The sequence below is a fragment of the Hyperolius riggenbachi genome, chromosome 9 (genome assembly GCF_040937935.1).
Source record: "Hyperolius riggenbachi isolate aHypRig1 chromosome 9, aHypRig1.pri, whole genome shotgun sequence".
NCBI lineage: Eukaryota > Metazoa > Chordata > Amphibia > Anura > Hyperoliidae > Hyperolius > Hyperolius riggenbachi.
In genome coordinates, this window is record NC_090654.1 from 134,734,293 (window position 1) to 134,751,998 (window position 17,706).

Here is a 17,706-nt window from a genome sequence, read left to right on the forward strand (position 1 = left end):
TGGCTGTGGGAGCGGCACGCAGCCAGACTGCGCTGACTGGCTGGATTACCAGGACTCATAGCAGAAGATCTAGGTGGTGAAGGAGGACAGCAGAGACTGATTAGTCTGGAGGCGGCTGGAGGACGCCCCAGGTATGTATAAAAAACTTTTTTCATCCGTCAAATGGTTTGATTTAATGAGCAAAAGGAGTGCATTAATTTGCATAAACCAGCATCAACGAATAATTATTTGCACCTCATTGACCATCTATTAGTGACACAGCTACACATCAGGCTTTATTCTTACAGCACAGATGTTATTTAGTATATATATATATATATATATATATATATATATATATATATATATATATATATATATATATATATATATATATATATATATATATATATATATATATATATATATATATATATATATATATATATATGTTACGGCCAGAACCCGAAGTGTGGCCACTTCGCGTTCTGGCCAGCCACTTCAGGTTCAGGCCGGCCAATGTGCGAAGTGGCCGCAGCGCAGCGGCCAATGTTAGAAATGTAATTATTACAATAAGTTCAATGTATTTTACGGCCGTCACGCTGCGGCCAAACGTATCACAACTTGGTTAATTTAATGAAATGAAGCTGGCGGCAATGTAATATATGAAGCCGCCGGCTTTCGCACTGCCTGCTCTCCTCCTCCCTCCCCCCCCCCCCCGCCTCTCTCCTCTCCCTGCCTCCTATACAATACGGAGCAGCCAGCTGGGACATGCGTGTCCCCGAGAGTCGTTCGTCGCATCAGGGGAATCCTGCCGTTCCTGCAGGGCGGGTGCTGGCAGAAGCAATTTCTGCAGCCTTCCCGCTCTGCTTCCCCTGCCACGACGAATGACTCTCGGGGACACGCATGTCCCAGCCGGCTGCTCCGTATTGTATAGGAGGCAGGGAGAGGAGAGAGGAGAGAGACGGGAGGCGGGGGGGGCGCTGGGGGAGAGGAGGCAGTGCGAAAGCCGGCGGCTTCATTTCATTAAATTAACCAAGTTGTAATACATTGGCCGCAGCGTGACAGCCGTAAAATACATTGAACTTATTGTAATAATTACATTTCTAACATTGGCCGCTGCGCTGCGGCCACTTCACACATTGGCCGGCCAGAACCCGAAGTGGCTGGCCAGAACGCAAAGTGGCCACACTTCGGGTTCTGGCCGTAACATATATAAGAGATTCCTGTGTACACATCATATAGACAGTAACAATCAGATATGTATACCTGATTTTAAAAATACAGGGACTGCTTTATTGAAGCAGCATAAGTAACTATTTTTGATTGGTTTATTTAATTTTTGTGGGCTAAGCACGGCTATTACTGTATACAGGTAGTCCGACTTACGAACGGCCCGCCAATACGAATGGCATGGATTCTCTGTTCCCATGGGAACAAGTCAACAACAACAAAAAAAATTCACCAGTGAAGGAGACTTGCTGAGGCTCACAGACACCTGGGACAGGGAACTAGGGGCCCCCCTCCTGGTTGAACAGTGGGAAAAGATCTTCACGCTCATCCATAAAACCTCTGTTTACTGCACAAACCTCCCAGTTTCACCATCCATAGCACTCCTAACTCTACTTCCCGGAAGAATGGCTACCATTAAAAAAATCTATCACCCCTCAGTTAATGATAGCGGCCAGACTACTTATCTCCCGTCACTGGAAATTCAATACAATACCCTCCATGACAGAACTTTTCAAAGAAATAAATCTTAGTGTGAGAATGGAGGACCTATACTCTGACTCTCAGGGCACGGCAGAAGCCTTCACTAGAAAATGGGCAGTATGGATTGATTTTTGAGATTCTACCAAAGCCCTGGACATGCTCTAAACCTAACATTTACATCCTATCCTTCAAATCCAATAAACTCAGGCAGCTATCCTTGATATTTACCTGAAAAACAGCCCACAAAGCCACTGGGCTCCAAAACGTGGGCCTCTACGACGGCAGCGCACTCTACACTCTACCCCCTAAACCCCCCCCCCCCCTTTTTCCCTCCTCTCTTCACCCACCTCCCCTCTACACCCTCACCCCTCTCCACTCTTGCCTCTAGCCCCTCTCTGCTACTCTCTTCCTTCCAAAGTATCCTGCGACTACACCTGAAGAACATAGCCATCCGCATTGACGAACGCTCAATAGACGGAAGACACTAAACTAAGCAATGCCAATTTCAATGTCTTGTCCGAATTACTTTTTCTTGGAACTACTGACATGTACCACCTAAAGATGTAGAATATGTCTTCTAGTATAACGGTTCCTCTATAGTGATTCGCATACCCAACAACAAACATTGCAGGAAACTTTGTTTTTGTTATCGTTTGTCTGATTTGTATTGTACTGTCAAAATTTCTACAATAAAAACTTTTTACAAAAAAAAAAAAAATTCAAATCGGTGTGGTTTTTGATAAAATCGATTAAAAGAAAAAAATTGCTTTTAAACTCGTATAAACAGGTACAAAGGGCAGGGGTGACACAGAGGGGGACACTAGAGACACAGGGGGAACAGGAGGTACAGGGGACTGAGATGGCACAATGTTCCGACTTAAGAACAGATTCAGGTTAAGAACGAACCTACAGCCCCTATCTCATTCGTTAACCAGGGACTACCTGTATATAAACTTATGATGACTTATCTGAGAAATAGAACATTATCATATTTTATATTTTAATTACAGTTTAAATTCATTAGGAGTTTGAGTCTGCATTTTGTGCATTATTCCCAACTCCGACTTCAGGTACCCAAAAATTGCTCCAACTCCGATACTCCGACTCCACAGCCCTGGTCAAATCCCCAAACTCTGCCCTAGGCGGTGATCAGCAAAACAAATTACAGAAGGGAGAGGTGTATAGTCTCCACAGCAATGAGCTCCTCCTCCTCCTAAAGTTTAGAGACAAAAGGGATGTGCTCATGCTGACATTCATCCACAATGAGGCTACCGCAACAGTGCAGACACAGAGAGGAGATACAGAAGCCCACTGCCATTCTTGACTGCAACAAATACATGGGAGGCATTTGTCGGATGAGATGCTGGCTCATCGAAAGAAACAGAAAAGTGTGGTACAAGAAGGTGGGATTACATCTACCCCAAAATGCGATGCAAAAACATTTGTGATCTTTAAAAAACAAAAAAAAGCAAAAAAAAAAACAACCAATGACAGTGACAGCATCAATGGCAATGACAGCACATTCCTCCAGTCCCAACAGCAAGTCATATCATCGCTCATGTACAAATTGGGACATACATTTTGAGAGCCGAGACCAACTTGAGTCGGAAGATGTAATCAGACTCCTAACATTTTACTGCCCGCTTCCCCCCCCCCCCCCACATCCTAGAAAACAGTACCCTAAAATTTTTGCAAAGTATGCGCCAAACAAAATCAGGAGAGAGTAGGTAACACTGCCCAAAATGCCCGTCACGACCAGGACTGTGCCATATTGACGGTTTTAAGGTCTACCATACATACAGTTTCACTCCATACATAGAATTTCTTTGCACAAATTGAACCCGTACCCAAGCATTACAAGGTGAACCTACTATCCCCCTTAGCCTGTAAAATGAAAAAGTAAAAGAATCTAAAACAAAAATACATACATTGTTACCTTAGAAACTCCCATACTTTATTATTTTTTATTTATATATCTTCCGTGGAGCTGTACAATAGCATACAAGGTATAACAATACAGAGCATACAATACAACACTTGATACAAGACATGAGGGTATAACAGCTAATACAGTGAACAAATTAACTACATGTTTTTACAAAAGGTGGGGGTATGTACACCCATTACACAGCATAGTGACACAAAAGGGGAAGAGAGCCCTGGAACCCACTAGAGCGATTTTTTGAGCATTTAGGGAGCGCTTTAAATCGCTAGCGCTTTCCCTAAACGCTCTGCCAATATAAATAGATTTAACAAATTCCAAAGTATCGATTGCAATTAGCAAAATCACAATCGCAGGACATGCAGCATTTTGGGAGCGTTTGCACTTCAATGTAATGTATTAAAGCGCTGGCAAATCACTCATGAATCGCTACACAGTGATTTGAGTGCGATTGCAAGCTGTAATAAAATTCTGATACATTGAAAAGGACCAAACAGAAATAAAATCGCTTATCACTACACAATCGCTGGCAAAAAGCTTACACTTTAAAATCTCTCCCAAAAGCGCTGGAAAACGCTCATGAAATCGCTTACAAAACTCTGAATAAACCGCTAGCGATTGCGATTTGTAGTGGGTTCCAGGCTTCACAGTCTAAACATTTAAGGTATAGGACAGTAGGTAAAGGGAAGCTGTGTGTGGGGTGGTTCGAAATGGTGATTAGTGGGCAGGGTCCTAGGTAGGAGAGTATGCTTGCCTGAAGAGGTGAGTTTTCAGATTGCGTCTAAAAATATTAAGTGTGGGCGATTTAGATTGTATTAGGAAAATATTTAAATGTTGTGATAACCAGGAAAATTAGGCAAGTAAAATATGTTTTAACTATGGTAAGATTATTTTTTAACTATAGTAGCTGAAAATTGAGTGTAATTTTTCATTTTTTCCTAATTTTTCCATTAAAAATATCCCCCACAAAAAGCCTAGTTGGTTGCTGAAAAAGTAAGATAGAGATCATTTAGGTGTGATAAGTAGTGAAAAAGTTATTGGCAAATGAATTGGAAGAGCACTGAAATGTGAAAATTGCTCTAGTCTGTTAGGTAGACAGTCGGTGGGCTGAACCAGTTAACCTGCATATACAACATAAAAATGTCCTGGTTCAAATAATGAATAGTATGCGAAAACAAGTATGAGAACTCCCTCATACAGCCATTTTTTGCCCTGAACCAGTATATACCAGTTGATATATTTACAGCCTGAAAAATGAAAAGATGAAAAACAAAGACCTAGTACTTGAATATAGGAAATCTGCATAACTGTTACAGGTAAGAGACCAAATAGCCCCAATGTATTCAGGTTAGTAATCACTGGAGAAAAGTGAGAAGCCTAAAGCCTGGTACACACTTTCAATAAATGATTAGCCAATCACTGACCAATTTTACCACCTCCATGTAGTATGAGGGTCAACAGATATTGATTATGAGCAGATGGTGTAGGTAAACCCTCATACTACATGGAGGTGGTAAAAATGGTCACTGATTGGCCAATCGTAATTGAAAGTGTGTACCATGCTTAAGGGTAGGGTCACGGCAGCAATTTCCCATGACCGAATCTGAATTCTTGGCCTTCAGCCAGCTGAGAACAGCTGACTGTCGGCAAAGGGAATCGCACACATCGAGCAATAAAAATCAGCAGTGTCAGCTTTTTTTCCCCAGTGTGAAAAAAACACACATTCCCCAGTGCACTACGATTGTGCATTGGGAAGCATTATGTGCATTTTTTGGCAAGTTTGACCCTAGTCTCAGTGATCCAGAAAACCTGGACTGGGATTACTAAAAATTATCTACACCTGGTGGGCAATTTAAGTATTTGCAGGTTACCACTCAGACACAACAACCAGATTAATCAAACGTTGCCTGCGATCCAGTGTCTGCAAACAAGGACTAAACAATAGCAAAAATTGCCACTTAATTTAATGGGCTGAGTAAATTCCATTAAAATGTTTCTTGTGCTAAAAGCATTCTATTGATGGCTCCCGGCTGGAGAAAAAGATTAACTCAACTTTTTTTTTTTTTTCTTTTTTCTTCTTTGCACAAATTCTGTGCCAGGCAGGAGTTCTCATCCTTAAGGGGCCCATACACTGGTCAATTTCAGTCATCGGTCGATTCTATGGATTTGATCCATCGGTAATCGATTCTATCAAATCTAATAGATTGATTTGCGGCCGATTTTGATCGATTTGATCTGACAGGATGGAAAATCTAGGTTAATCTGCTGCTGGCAGCAGATAGATGGCCCTGGCCCAGAGTTAAATTGGATCTAATCCTTTATAATAATCCCCTACTGTTACAATAATAATAACATTTGTAAAGCGCTTTTCTCCCGTAGGACTCAAAGCGTATAAGCATGGCTCCAACCATCGTGGTACAGAGGGAGAATTTTAGAAGTCTGGAAATGCCAGGCTAAACAGGTGGCTTTTCAGTCTGGATTTGAATAGCTCTAGGGATGGTGCTGTCTTTACTGGGTGTGGCAGGGAGTTCCAAAGAGTAGGGGCAGCATGACAGAAGGCTCTATCTCCAGATTTGAGGTGCACTCTGGGAGTGACCAAGTTTATAGAACTTGCTGATCTGAGGTTGTGAGAGGTGTGGTGCAGCTTCAGAAAGTCCTTCATGTATCCAGGGCCCAGATTGTGCAGGGATTTGAATGTCAGCAGTCCAATCTTGAAGAGTATTCTCCATTCTACTGGTAGCCAGTGCAGTGAGCGAAGGATCGGTGTAATGAGACAGTGGCGAGGCTGGTTTGTTAGCAATCTGGCAGCAGCATTCTGCACTAATTGCAGGCGACGCAGGTCCTTTTTGGGGAGGCCAGCATAAAGGGCATTGCAGTAGTCCAGCCGTGATGTTATGGAGGCGTGGACTAGGGTTGGAAGATCCTCTGGGGGAATCAGATGTTATATCTTTGCAATGTTCTTCAGATGAAAGTAGGAAGATTTAACTACAGATGAAATTTGGTTTCTGAAACTCAATTCCCCAGTACGCTAAGGCTGCGCACAAGGTTGGAGCTGTTTATGTCTGAATTCCCAATCCTGATTGGTGTTGCTTTAGGATAGAGCTGTTTTGATGGTGAGCACTGGCTTTGGACAAACAGGACCTCAGTTTTGTCAGCATTCAGTTTCAACCAGTTATTCATCCATGCCTGTAGCTCAGAAAGAGTTCATTTTTGGAGTAGGGTCTGTTCCACCAGGTTTGAAGGACAGGTATAGCTGTGTGACATCAGCGTAGCAGTGGTACGTCAGGCCATGTCGTTGGATAAGTGTACCGAGTGGCAACATGTAGAGTGCAAACAGCAGAGGGGATAAAATTGATCCTTGTGGCACTCCAAATTGTAGAGGTGCAGGTTTGGATATTATAGGTCTAATGACAACACCCTATATCAGGTGTGCACAGCTTCCTTTCCTTTGGCAAAATAGGTCAAAAGAAGGACTTGACAGGCTCAGAAAAGTCAAAAATAGTGAGATATCTTGCAAAGGGATGCAGCACTCTTAAAATTGCAAATCTTCTGAAGCGTGATCATCGAACAATCAAGCGTTTCATTCAAAATAGTCAACAGGGTCGCAAGAAGCGTGTGGAAAAACCAAGGCGCAAAATAACTGCCCATGAACTGAGAAAAGTCAAGCGTGCAGCTGCCAAGATGCCACTTGCCACCAGTTTGGCCATATTTCAGAGCTGCAACATCACTGGAGTGTCCAAAAGCACTAGGTGTGCAATACTCAGAGACATGGCCAAGGTAAGAAAGGCTGAAAGACGACCACCACTGAACAAGACACACAAGCTGAAACGTCTAGACTGGGCCAGGAAATATCTCAAGACTGATTTTTCTAAGAATTTATGGACTGATGAAATGAGTGAGTCTTGGTGGGCCAGATGGATGGGCCCGTGGTTGGATTGGTAAAGGGCAGAGAGCTCCAGTCCGACTCAGACGCCAGCAAGGTGGAGGTGGAGTACTGGTTTGGGCTGGAAAACAGTACACCTCTCTGAACAGTGTCTGGGAGGCTGTGGTTGCTGCTGCACGCAAATGTTGATGGTGAACAGATCAAAACACTGACCGAATCCATGGATGGCAGGCTTTTGAGTGTCCTTGCAAAGAAAGGTGGCTATATTGGTCACGGATTTGTTTTTGTTTTGTTTTTGAATGTCAGAAAAGTATATTTGTGAATGTTGAAATGTTATATTGGTTTCACTGGTAAAAATAAATAATTGAAATGGGTATATATTTGTTTTTTGTTAAGTTGCCTCTTAATTATGCACAGTAATAGTCACCTGCACACACAGATATCCCCCTAAAATAGCTAAAACTAAAAACAAACTAAAAACTACTTTCAAAAATATTCAGCTTTGATATTAATGAGTTTTTTGGGTTCATTGAGAACATGGTTGTTCAATAATAAAATTATTCCTCAAAAATACAACTTGCCTAATAATTCTGCACTCCCTGTACTGCAAAGCAACAGACAGTTTCAGATAAGATTTTTACTGCAACACACACACATACACACACACACTTCATAATATCATAAGGTGTTTTTATTTTTTTTTCCTCCTCCTTCCTTCAGTCTTTTGATCAATGAAGTGGTCATGGAAAGCCTAAAGCTGGCCATACACTTATAAATTGCCACCCAATGTGGCAAAACAATTAGGAACCGATTCAGAAAGGAATTTGGATTAAGCAATGGCAATTTGGGGAAACAGAAAACAGTATTTGGACAAGTCTATTTTCGAATCTCAAATAGGCTCTATTTGCTTTACGCAAGGAGGGGAAAAGCAAATGTAAATAAATAAGTCATGAGCGTGCTTTAAAGATACTCACCAGCGCTAGATGACTTGTATGAAGCAAATGAAGTAAGGAAATGCAAGACCTGTAAAGGAAAGACAAAGTTATTACAGACAACAAGGCATATTTTCAGACAGCTTAGATAGAGAAAGAGGGGTGGGGGGGGGGGGGGGGAAGAAGAGAGAGAAAAGAAGAATCAGGATGAGTAAAACAAGGTTCTTATCCTATTCTTACAGTGCACAGCACCTGGGATGCCCCTGGATACAGAACGCACATTGAATATTTCTGATAAAGTGATCTTTCGTGATGGTTTAGGTGACCACCACCTATCTATCGCACTTAATAGGTTTGTTTATTAATTTTTAATACATAAGGTGCCAATAGCTTCTGTAGCGCCATACATATAGTACAAAACAAATAGTAGAAACCATAGATACGTGAGAATTTCCAAACACTGTACAGTCACGCACATTCAGTAAAAACAAACAAATACATACATAGCTGATGCATGATTTGAGACTTCCCTCGGGGGGGGGGGGGGGGGGTGGGATGGGGGGGGAAGTTTCATTTTATACATTTTCTGAACTTAGGAACATCCAGTTGCTCAATATGCTTTAAAGAGGAACTTTAACCAAGGACTGAACTTCACTCCAATCAGTAGCTGATACCCCATTTCCCACTAGAAACCTTTATCTTTTCTCAAATAGATCATCGGGGGGGCTCTGTATGGCTGATATTGTGGTGAAACCCCTCCCACCAGTGCCGGGCTAAGTTAGCGGCGAGAGAGGCTCCAGCCTCAGGGCGAAGTGTAGGAGGTGACAGTAAACTCACTCACCTATCATTACCTTATTGTGTTTGAAGCAGAGAGAAATAAGAAGAGGGAATACATGGCAGTGACTGCAAGCCAAATAACTAGAGATTAAGGTGTTGGGGGTTCTGGGGCGCCTCTTAGTCTAATGGCAATCAGTGTGTGACGACTGGGGTGGGAGGGATGGAAGGACACATTTTGGTGTCTCCGTGTGATGTCATGACCATGATCCTGACAGTTTACGGTCTGTGAACGTCACTGCATTGTGGGAAATAACAGCTTTTCCAACTGCCAAACAAGCAATATCTCCCGCTGTGCATGGACCGCTTAAAGGATACCAGAACTGAAAAAAAAAAAAATGATTGCTGCAGTGTGTGGGGGGGTTAAAAGTGCATACCATTCGATCCTCCTGCCCCCCATCCGTCTGCCACAGTTAGTAATATACATGCCAGTGTCCCGGCGACTTGCTTGACCCCTCACCCGGACATACTGCGCCCTGTGTGCGCAGTATGTCCTCACCTCTTCACTTCTGGCCGGCGCATAGCGAGCAGCTCAGAAGCACGCTGATCCCTCTGTCTCCTCTGGGCTGCGTGTGCGCTCCACTACACCAAGCGTCACATGCTAATCCTTAACCCCACACACACTGCAGCAATCATTTTTTTCAGTTCTGGTATCCTTTAATAAATGAACAATCTGTGTAGATCACCTGGCAGAACTAAAGATGTCACCACAAGTGATAAATTTCACAATGTAAGTCAAGGGGAGGAATGTTTTTACAATTTGCAAACACTGACTAAATCTATAAATGAATATAGTAAAAAAATAAGCAATTTTACTATGTTATTTTCACTACAGTTCCTCTTTAACGACGAGGTCAGAGGGAATGTGGTGCACGATGGAGCAGCAGAGAGGGAAGGTGTAATGCTGGGCATACACGGCGCGATAGTTATCAATCGAGCCGCTGATGGCTCGATTGATATGATTCAACCTGTCCGATCACCGCGGCGGATCAACTCTGATAAGGAACTGCCCGCGGGGACGAGCGGGAATCGATCCACACGCCCGCGGGGACGCGCCAGCGGCTCGATTCCGGTGTATGCCCTGCATTAGCCAGCATTCGGATGAGAAGATCCAGCAGTATATACAGTGGCTTGCTAAAGTATTCGGCCCCCATGAAGTTTTCCACATTTTGTCACATTACTGCCACAAACATGAATCAATTTTATTGGAATTCCACATGAAAGACCAATAGAAAGTGGTGTACACGTGAGAAGTGGAACGAAAATCATACATGATTCCAAGCATTTTTTTTTTTTACAAATAAATAACTGCAAAGTGGGGTGTGCGTAATTATTCAGCCCCCTTTGCTCTGAGTGCAGTCAGTTGCCCATAGACATTGACTGATGAGTGGTAATGACTAAATAGAGTGCACCTGTGTGTAATCTAATGTCAGTACAAATACAGCTGCTCTGTGACGGCCTCAGAGGTTGTCTAAGAGCAACAACACCATGAAGTCCAAAGAACACACAAGACAGGTCAGGGATAAAGTTATTGAGAAATTTAAAGCAGGCTTAGGCTTTAAAAAGATTTCCAAAGCCTTGAACATCCCACGGAGCACTGTTCAAGCGATCATTCAGAAATGGAAGGAGTATGGCACAACTGTAAACCTACCAAGACAAGACCGTCCACCTAAACTCACAGGTTGAACAAGGAGAGCGCTGATGAGAAATGCAGTCAAGAGGCCCATGGCGACTCTGGACGAGTTGCAGAGATCTACAGCTCAGGTGGGGGAATCTGTCCATAGGACAACTTTTAGTCGTGCACTGCACAAAGTTGGCCTTTATGGAAGAGTGGCAAGAAGAAAGCCATTGTTAACAGAAAAGGATAAGAAGTTCCATTTGCAGTTTGCCACAAGCCATGCGGGGGACACAGCAAACATGTGGAAGAAGGTGCTCTGGTCAGATGAGACCAAAATGGAACTTTTTGGCCAAAATGCTATGTGTGGCAAAATCTAACACTGCACATCACTCTGAACACACCATCCCCACTGTCAAATATGGTGGTGGCAGCATCATGCTCGGGGGGTGCATCTCTTCAGCAGGGACAGGGAAGCTGGTCAGAGTTGATGGGAAGATGGATGGAGCCAAATACAGGGCAATCTTGGAAGAAAACCTCTTGGAGACTGCAAAAGACTTTGAGACTGGGGCGGAGGTTCACCTTCCAGCAGGACAACGACCCTAAACAAAGCCAGGGCAGCAATGGAATGGTTTAAAACAAAACATATCCATGTGTTAGAATGGCCCAGCCAAAGTCCAGATCTAAATCCAATCAAGAATCTGTGGAAAGTTCTGAAAACTGCTGTTCAAAAATGCTGTCCATCTAATCTGACTGAGTTGGAGCAGTTTTGCAAAGAAGAAAAGGCAAGGGATTTCAGTCTCTAGATGTGCAAAGCTGGTAGAGACATACCCTAAAAGACTGGCAGCTGTAATTGCAGAAAAAGGTGGTTCTACAAAGTATTAACTCAGGGGGCTGAATAATTATGGACACCCCACTTTGCAGTTATTTGTAAAAAATGTTTGGAATCATGTATGATTTTCATTCCACTTCTCACGTGTACACCACTTTGTATTGGTCTTTCATGTGGAATTCCGATAAAATTGATTCATGTTTGTTGCAGTAATGTGACAAAATGTGGAAAACTTCAAGGTGGCCGAATACTTTTGCAAGCCACTGTATATTTGCAAAAGATGCAAACACTATATACAATTGAAAATCACATAAAGACAAAATAGCAGCATGCCAATACTGAGAAATATGGTTTTGAAAAGTTGTGCAAGTAGTAATGGAACATCTCCCAGCCGAATGGGTTATCTTGGCAATGGGTTAGTGACAGGGATAAACGCAGGGCTGTGGAGTTGGTACAAAAATCATCCAACTCCTCAGTTTATGATTCCACCAACTCCTCCAACTTGCATAGAACAATCTTGTTGATTGATCGTACGCAACATAAAAGGCATTTCATCACTGCCAAAGCCTAGGAATTTTAAAGCTATATTAGGATGGTATTTGCTTTTGTCCTGTATCTCTCACCTGATCCGAGGGCACCGTCAGCAATCACCAGCTTCTCTTCTTCACTTTTCCCCTAGTGCCAGCTTCTGCTGATTCCATCATTAAAAAGTGACTGATACTAGGGGGAAGAGCTGATCGACATGGGCGACCTTAGATCGGGTAAGAGACGCACATAGCTTCTGATACTAATGACTCCGCATGAGGCAGAGGAGGAGTACATAGGGCCAGTACAGGGAGACCACGACACCGCAGCCGATCGGCGGTTCACAACTGCAAGTGTTCATATTTGGAGGACTCCCTGTATTCGAAATATAAGACAGTCACTTTTTCTTCCCAAAATATAGTAATTTGTAGTGACCAACCCCAAATTCTACACCATGTCAGATTAATTGATTTAATGAGCAAAGGGAGTTTAAAAATCATGTAGGACTGGTATGGGAACTGACAACAGTTACATGTGTTAACATTTAAAGCGGAACTGAAAATCTTAAAAAAAAAAAGTTTCACTTACCTGGGGGTTCTGCCAGCCTCTTGCAGCCTTCCTGTAATGCGCCGATCCTCCACATTCCTCCGTTCTCCCGCCGCCAGCTAGTTTAGGTAATCGCAGGACGCTATAGTGGGCAGGAATGCGAAAAAAGCTACGCCTGGCCCAGACGCACAGGTGCAGTTGCCGTCGACTTACAAGTCAACAGTAGCGAAACTAGCTGGCGGCGGGAGAACACCCTGCGATGTCGGGGGCTCCCTGTATTGTCCCCGTGTCCTCCACTGGTCCTTCCAAGTCTCCTGCGATTCTCATGTATAAATATAAGTAGCGGCAGCGTGGCTTACCTAATCCACGGTCCCAGCAGTGCTCAGAGACCTCTCCTCTCTCTCATGGCTCCCCTAGTGCCTGCTTCTGCTGATGACACAATCATGACACTAGAGAAGAAGTGAGAAAGAGGAGAGGTGTGGATTAGGCGAGTGCTGCCACCTGCTACTTATATTTATATACGGATAGAGCAGGAAACATGGGAGAGACCGGAGGAAGACACAGGACAAAAGGGAACACAGGAGGACACAGAACGACAGAATAATTAGGGGAAAACATCTACAAGACGCTCCTGGACTATGGACACAACAGGTCTAATGTATTTCCCCCCTCTGAAACTAGATCTATCTTATAGTCTCGAGCGTCTTTTATGCCGAAAAATAAGATAGCTCGGATTTTAAAAATACAGATTGCTCCTCGACATGTTGAGGTGCATCGGGGCCGCTGTACACAAGCTGGATATTCGGCCGAGGAGAAGATTAATCTAGCATGCGTACGTAGCTTTAGCGGGACAGGGTAAACAACCACCATAATGTATGACTTAATTTTAAAGATAAGCTCCACTTAAAGAAAAACTCCGGTGAAAATAATTTAATTAAAAAAATTGCTTCATTTTTACAATAATTATGTATAAATGATTTAGTCAGTGTTTGCCCATTGTAAAAGCTTTCCTCTCCCTTATTTACATTCTGACATCACATGGTGACATTTTTACCGCTGGCAGGTGATGTCACTGGAAGTACACGTGTGTGCATCCGCATCTAATCTCATCTGTGCTGCACAGAGGCCATATACAATATTCAGGCTGTGGCTGCTCATCACCGAGAAGGAATTCAGTCTGTGACCAGTGTACTGTACATCAAGTACCCATAGCTTAATATCTAAAGATAAATCAAAGTGGACCTGAACTCAGAACTCCTCTCTGCTCTAAAAGATAAACAGCATAAAAACCTTTAAACAAAAAAAACAAAAAAAAAAAAAAAAAAACTTTTGTTACAGCTGATACAAATCCTAAAATCTGCACAGTTTCTACTTTCTGATTCATGGAAGACATATTGTTTACAGCCTGTACTTTCAAACAGGGCTGTGGAGTCGGTCCAAAAATCCACCGACTCCGACTCCTCAGTTTAGGAGTCCACCGACTCCGACTCCACGACTCCGACTCCTCTAATTTGCATATTGCAATTTTGTTGATTAAAAGTATGTAACATGAAATTCGTCTCTTAACTGCCAACGCTTAGGAATTTTACAAGACAACTGAAGTGAGAAGCATATGTAGACTACTATATTTATTCCCTTTAGACTAAAACTAGTCCTTGGTAAGAGTACTTGTAAAAGGTACAGGCCGGAACAAAGAACATCTATCAGACCCTAGGCAATGTAAGTGTGGGTACATGTAAGAATGATGTGCAGGTACTCTGCAGGGGAATGAGGAGATTGTAAACAGACAACACCTCTGTGTTCAATGTGCACAGCATTCTCAGTGGATTCCCTGCAGCTCTGTGGGGAGTGCATATGTAGAGTATAGTACTACTGTGTAACAAAGTAAACCTGAGACAGATGAAATTAAAGTTTTATACATACCTGGGGCTTCCTCCAGCCGCCTTCAGGATAATCAGTCCCTTGTTGTCCTCCTCCACCACCTGGATCTTCTGCTATGAGTCTAGGTACTGGAGCCAGTCAGGCGTAGTGCGCATGCACACACTCCGCCGCCAGGAGCATACTACACCTGTGCAGCACTATTGCGCAGGTGCAGAATGTTCCTGGCTGTGGGAGCGGCATGCGGCCGGACTGCGCTGACTGGCTGAATTACCAGGACTCATAGCAGAAGATCCGGGTGGTGGAGGACAGCGAGGGATTGATTAGCCTGAAGGGGGCTGGAGGAAGCCCCAGGTATGTATAAAACTTTACTTTTCATCCGTCTCAGTTACCCTTTAATTTGTAGTCACCAAACCAAATTTTAATAACATATCAAATTATTTGATTTCATCAGCAAAGGGAGTGCATACATTTGCATAAATCAGCATCAATGCGGAATTATTTCCATCTCGTTGACCATCTCTATTAGTGACACAGCTACACATCAGGCTTTATTCTTACAGCATAGATGTTATTTAGTATATTTAAGAGATTCCTGTGTACACATCATATATACAGTCACAATCAGATATGTATATCTGACCTTAAAAATACAGGGACTGCTTTATTGAAGCAGCACAAGTAACTAATTTTGATTGGTTTATTTCATTTTTGTGGACAAAGCACAGCTATTACTGTATATATACTGTATATATACACATAATTTTTAATGACTATTATCTGAGAAATAGAACATTATCATATTTTCTATTTTAATTACAGTTACAAATTCATTAGGAGTCGGAGTCGGTGCATTTTTTCCCGACTCCAGGCACCCAAAATTGCCCGACTCCACGACTCCGACTCCACAGCCCTGCTTTCAAATGGGCTTATCTGCCATAGGCAGTCATGTAACACAGGGAGAGGTCAAATTACAACTAGTGATTAGACACAAATGAGGGGGGGGGGGAATTACACAGGCTAAACTCTTTAAATATCCAGGGTGCATTTTTGTTGTTTTCCTTGTGTCCTGTGCAAGAGTTCAGGTCCACTTTAAAGCGGTATTGTCACCATAAAAAGCAAAACAGCAACTGGTCTGAGTGTATTAAGTGATAAAGATGCTAATCCTGCATTCAAAAACTTGCAAAAAATTTTCTGCGGTTATGGTTTGGAGCAATGGCCCTTTAGTAGTCAGTGCCAAACAGTTGAATGCTGGGAGTTCTTTTCATCTATAACATATTCCTCCTCTTACATGCATTTCCCTGCCTAGCTTGTTATCTGAAACACCCCTCTGCTCACTTGTGTTTACAAGCAAGGCTGAGGTGACTCAGCGATTGGAGGAGTAAAGCAAAATAAAAAATAAAAAATTAAAAAAAGCCAGTGCAGTTCCTAGTATACACCTCAGTGGTAGTGTCTGAAGACTCTGGGAGGAAGGCAGCTAATGAATACACAATGAGCAAGAGAAGGGAGGGGCAAAACAATAGTCAGGGAGGATATGATGTCAGCATTAGCTTGGCAAAATGGCCACTGCCTAGAGTAGAATTTTCTGCTTTTCCTTTATAAGATTCACAGGAATAGCACAATACATCTGTTAAGTAGAAGTAGTATTTATCTACTTATATATGTGTTTTTTATTTCTAGGTTAGCATGGGTGTCACTTGTTCTTTAAATGAATTTTGAAAAAAAAAATATGGAGAGTGCCAAAACTCACCTCTTTTTTAAATGCACTGCTTCCCTGCCTGTCAGGTTGTAATTTTGGCTTTCATCAGCCATTGATCTGAAATAAGTATACAATCTGTCTAAACACCTGCCCTGAATCCTTGCCCCCAATGATTAAACACAGTTTTAACGTATTCGCAAATTCAATAGTGTTATCTCATTTGAGATAGGTGCATTGCTTTTTACCTCAGTCGGCAGAACTCACTGTGCTGTAAATTCTATTCTTGGAATACTTTGGTCCCTCTCTACTAAGGGCTCGTTTCCAATATTGCGTTGCGAAATCGCTGCGGCAAAATTCGCATGAAAATTCGCATGGATGACGATGTATGCAAATTTAACCATGGCAATGCCAGTGTGCTTTTCCATTGATTTCATGCGAATTCGCAGGAAAATTCGCATACCAAAACAGCATGCAAATTTCCTATTAAATACATTCGTGGCGATTCGCATGCATTCCACTCGCAGGCGAATTATGTGGCTCTTTTGTGCGGTTTTTCACCGCTGAAAAAAAAAAAACGCACCTCAACAACGCTACAGTGGAAACCGGCCCATCCACTTGCATTACATGTGCGAATCCGCATGCGTCGATTCGCGATAGTGGAAATGAGCCCTAACAGAAAATGAATTAACTGAAAGCATAAGTCCTCTGTTATTGTCACTAGGGATACAAGTGGCCATAAAGACACATTAAAGCAGTACTGATTAGAAGTAGATGTAACAAATAAAAAAAAAAATGTGCTAAAATACCATATTTTTTCGGAAGACGCACTTTTTCTCTCCCAAAAGTGGGGAGAAAAGTCCCTCACCCATATGCAATTCACTTTTTCTCCTAAGTTTTCTCCTAGGTACTAATATTTAATCTATTCTTTAAACTAATTTTTCAGCATTTCACAATTTGAAAAAGTACAAAAAGTAGTGGAAAAAGCACTATCAAATTGATTTTGAGTATTTTCTTGCTTGCTGTGGGTTTAAAAGGCATTTTATTAACAAGGTGTGAAAACATCACTTAGGAGAAAAGTTAGGAGAAAAAGAAAATTGCATATGGGCCCTGCTTCTTGTAGTCCGAATACAGGTGTTACCTGACCTACGATCACCCGCTGATACGAACCGCCAACCTGCCGCAACGTTGGGGATTCCCTGTGTCCTGCTCTCCCCCTGAAAAAGGAATCAGCGGCACCTGCTATCACTCACCTCATCCAAAGAGTGCATGCAATCCGCTGCTGTTCCCTCCTTGTCACTGGTCTTATTCCGGTCCCCAATGTCCTCAAC

General features: G+C 42.6%; 1 protein-coding gene across 2 annotated transcripts in view; it reads right to left on the reverse strand.

Moving 5' to 3' along the window:
- DCAF8 (DDB1 and CUL4 associated factor 8) overlaps positions 1-17,706 on the reverse strand; it is a 124,019-nt gene that overhangs the window by 95,232 nt on the left and 11,081 nt on the right. Inside the window, exons 2-3 of one of the 2 annotated variants that reach the window (XM_068253547.1) lie at positions 13,161-13,250; positions 8,492-8,540 (exon numbers count right to left, since the gene is read on the reverse strand). The gene's annotated coding sequence lies outside the window, so the exon portion shown is untranslated. The remainder of the gene's footprint in view (positions 1-8,491; positions 8,541-13,160; positions 13,251-17,706) is intronic. The other variant, XM_068253546.1, reaches the window with a different exon arrangement.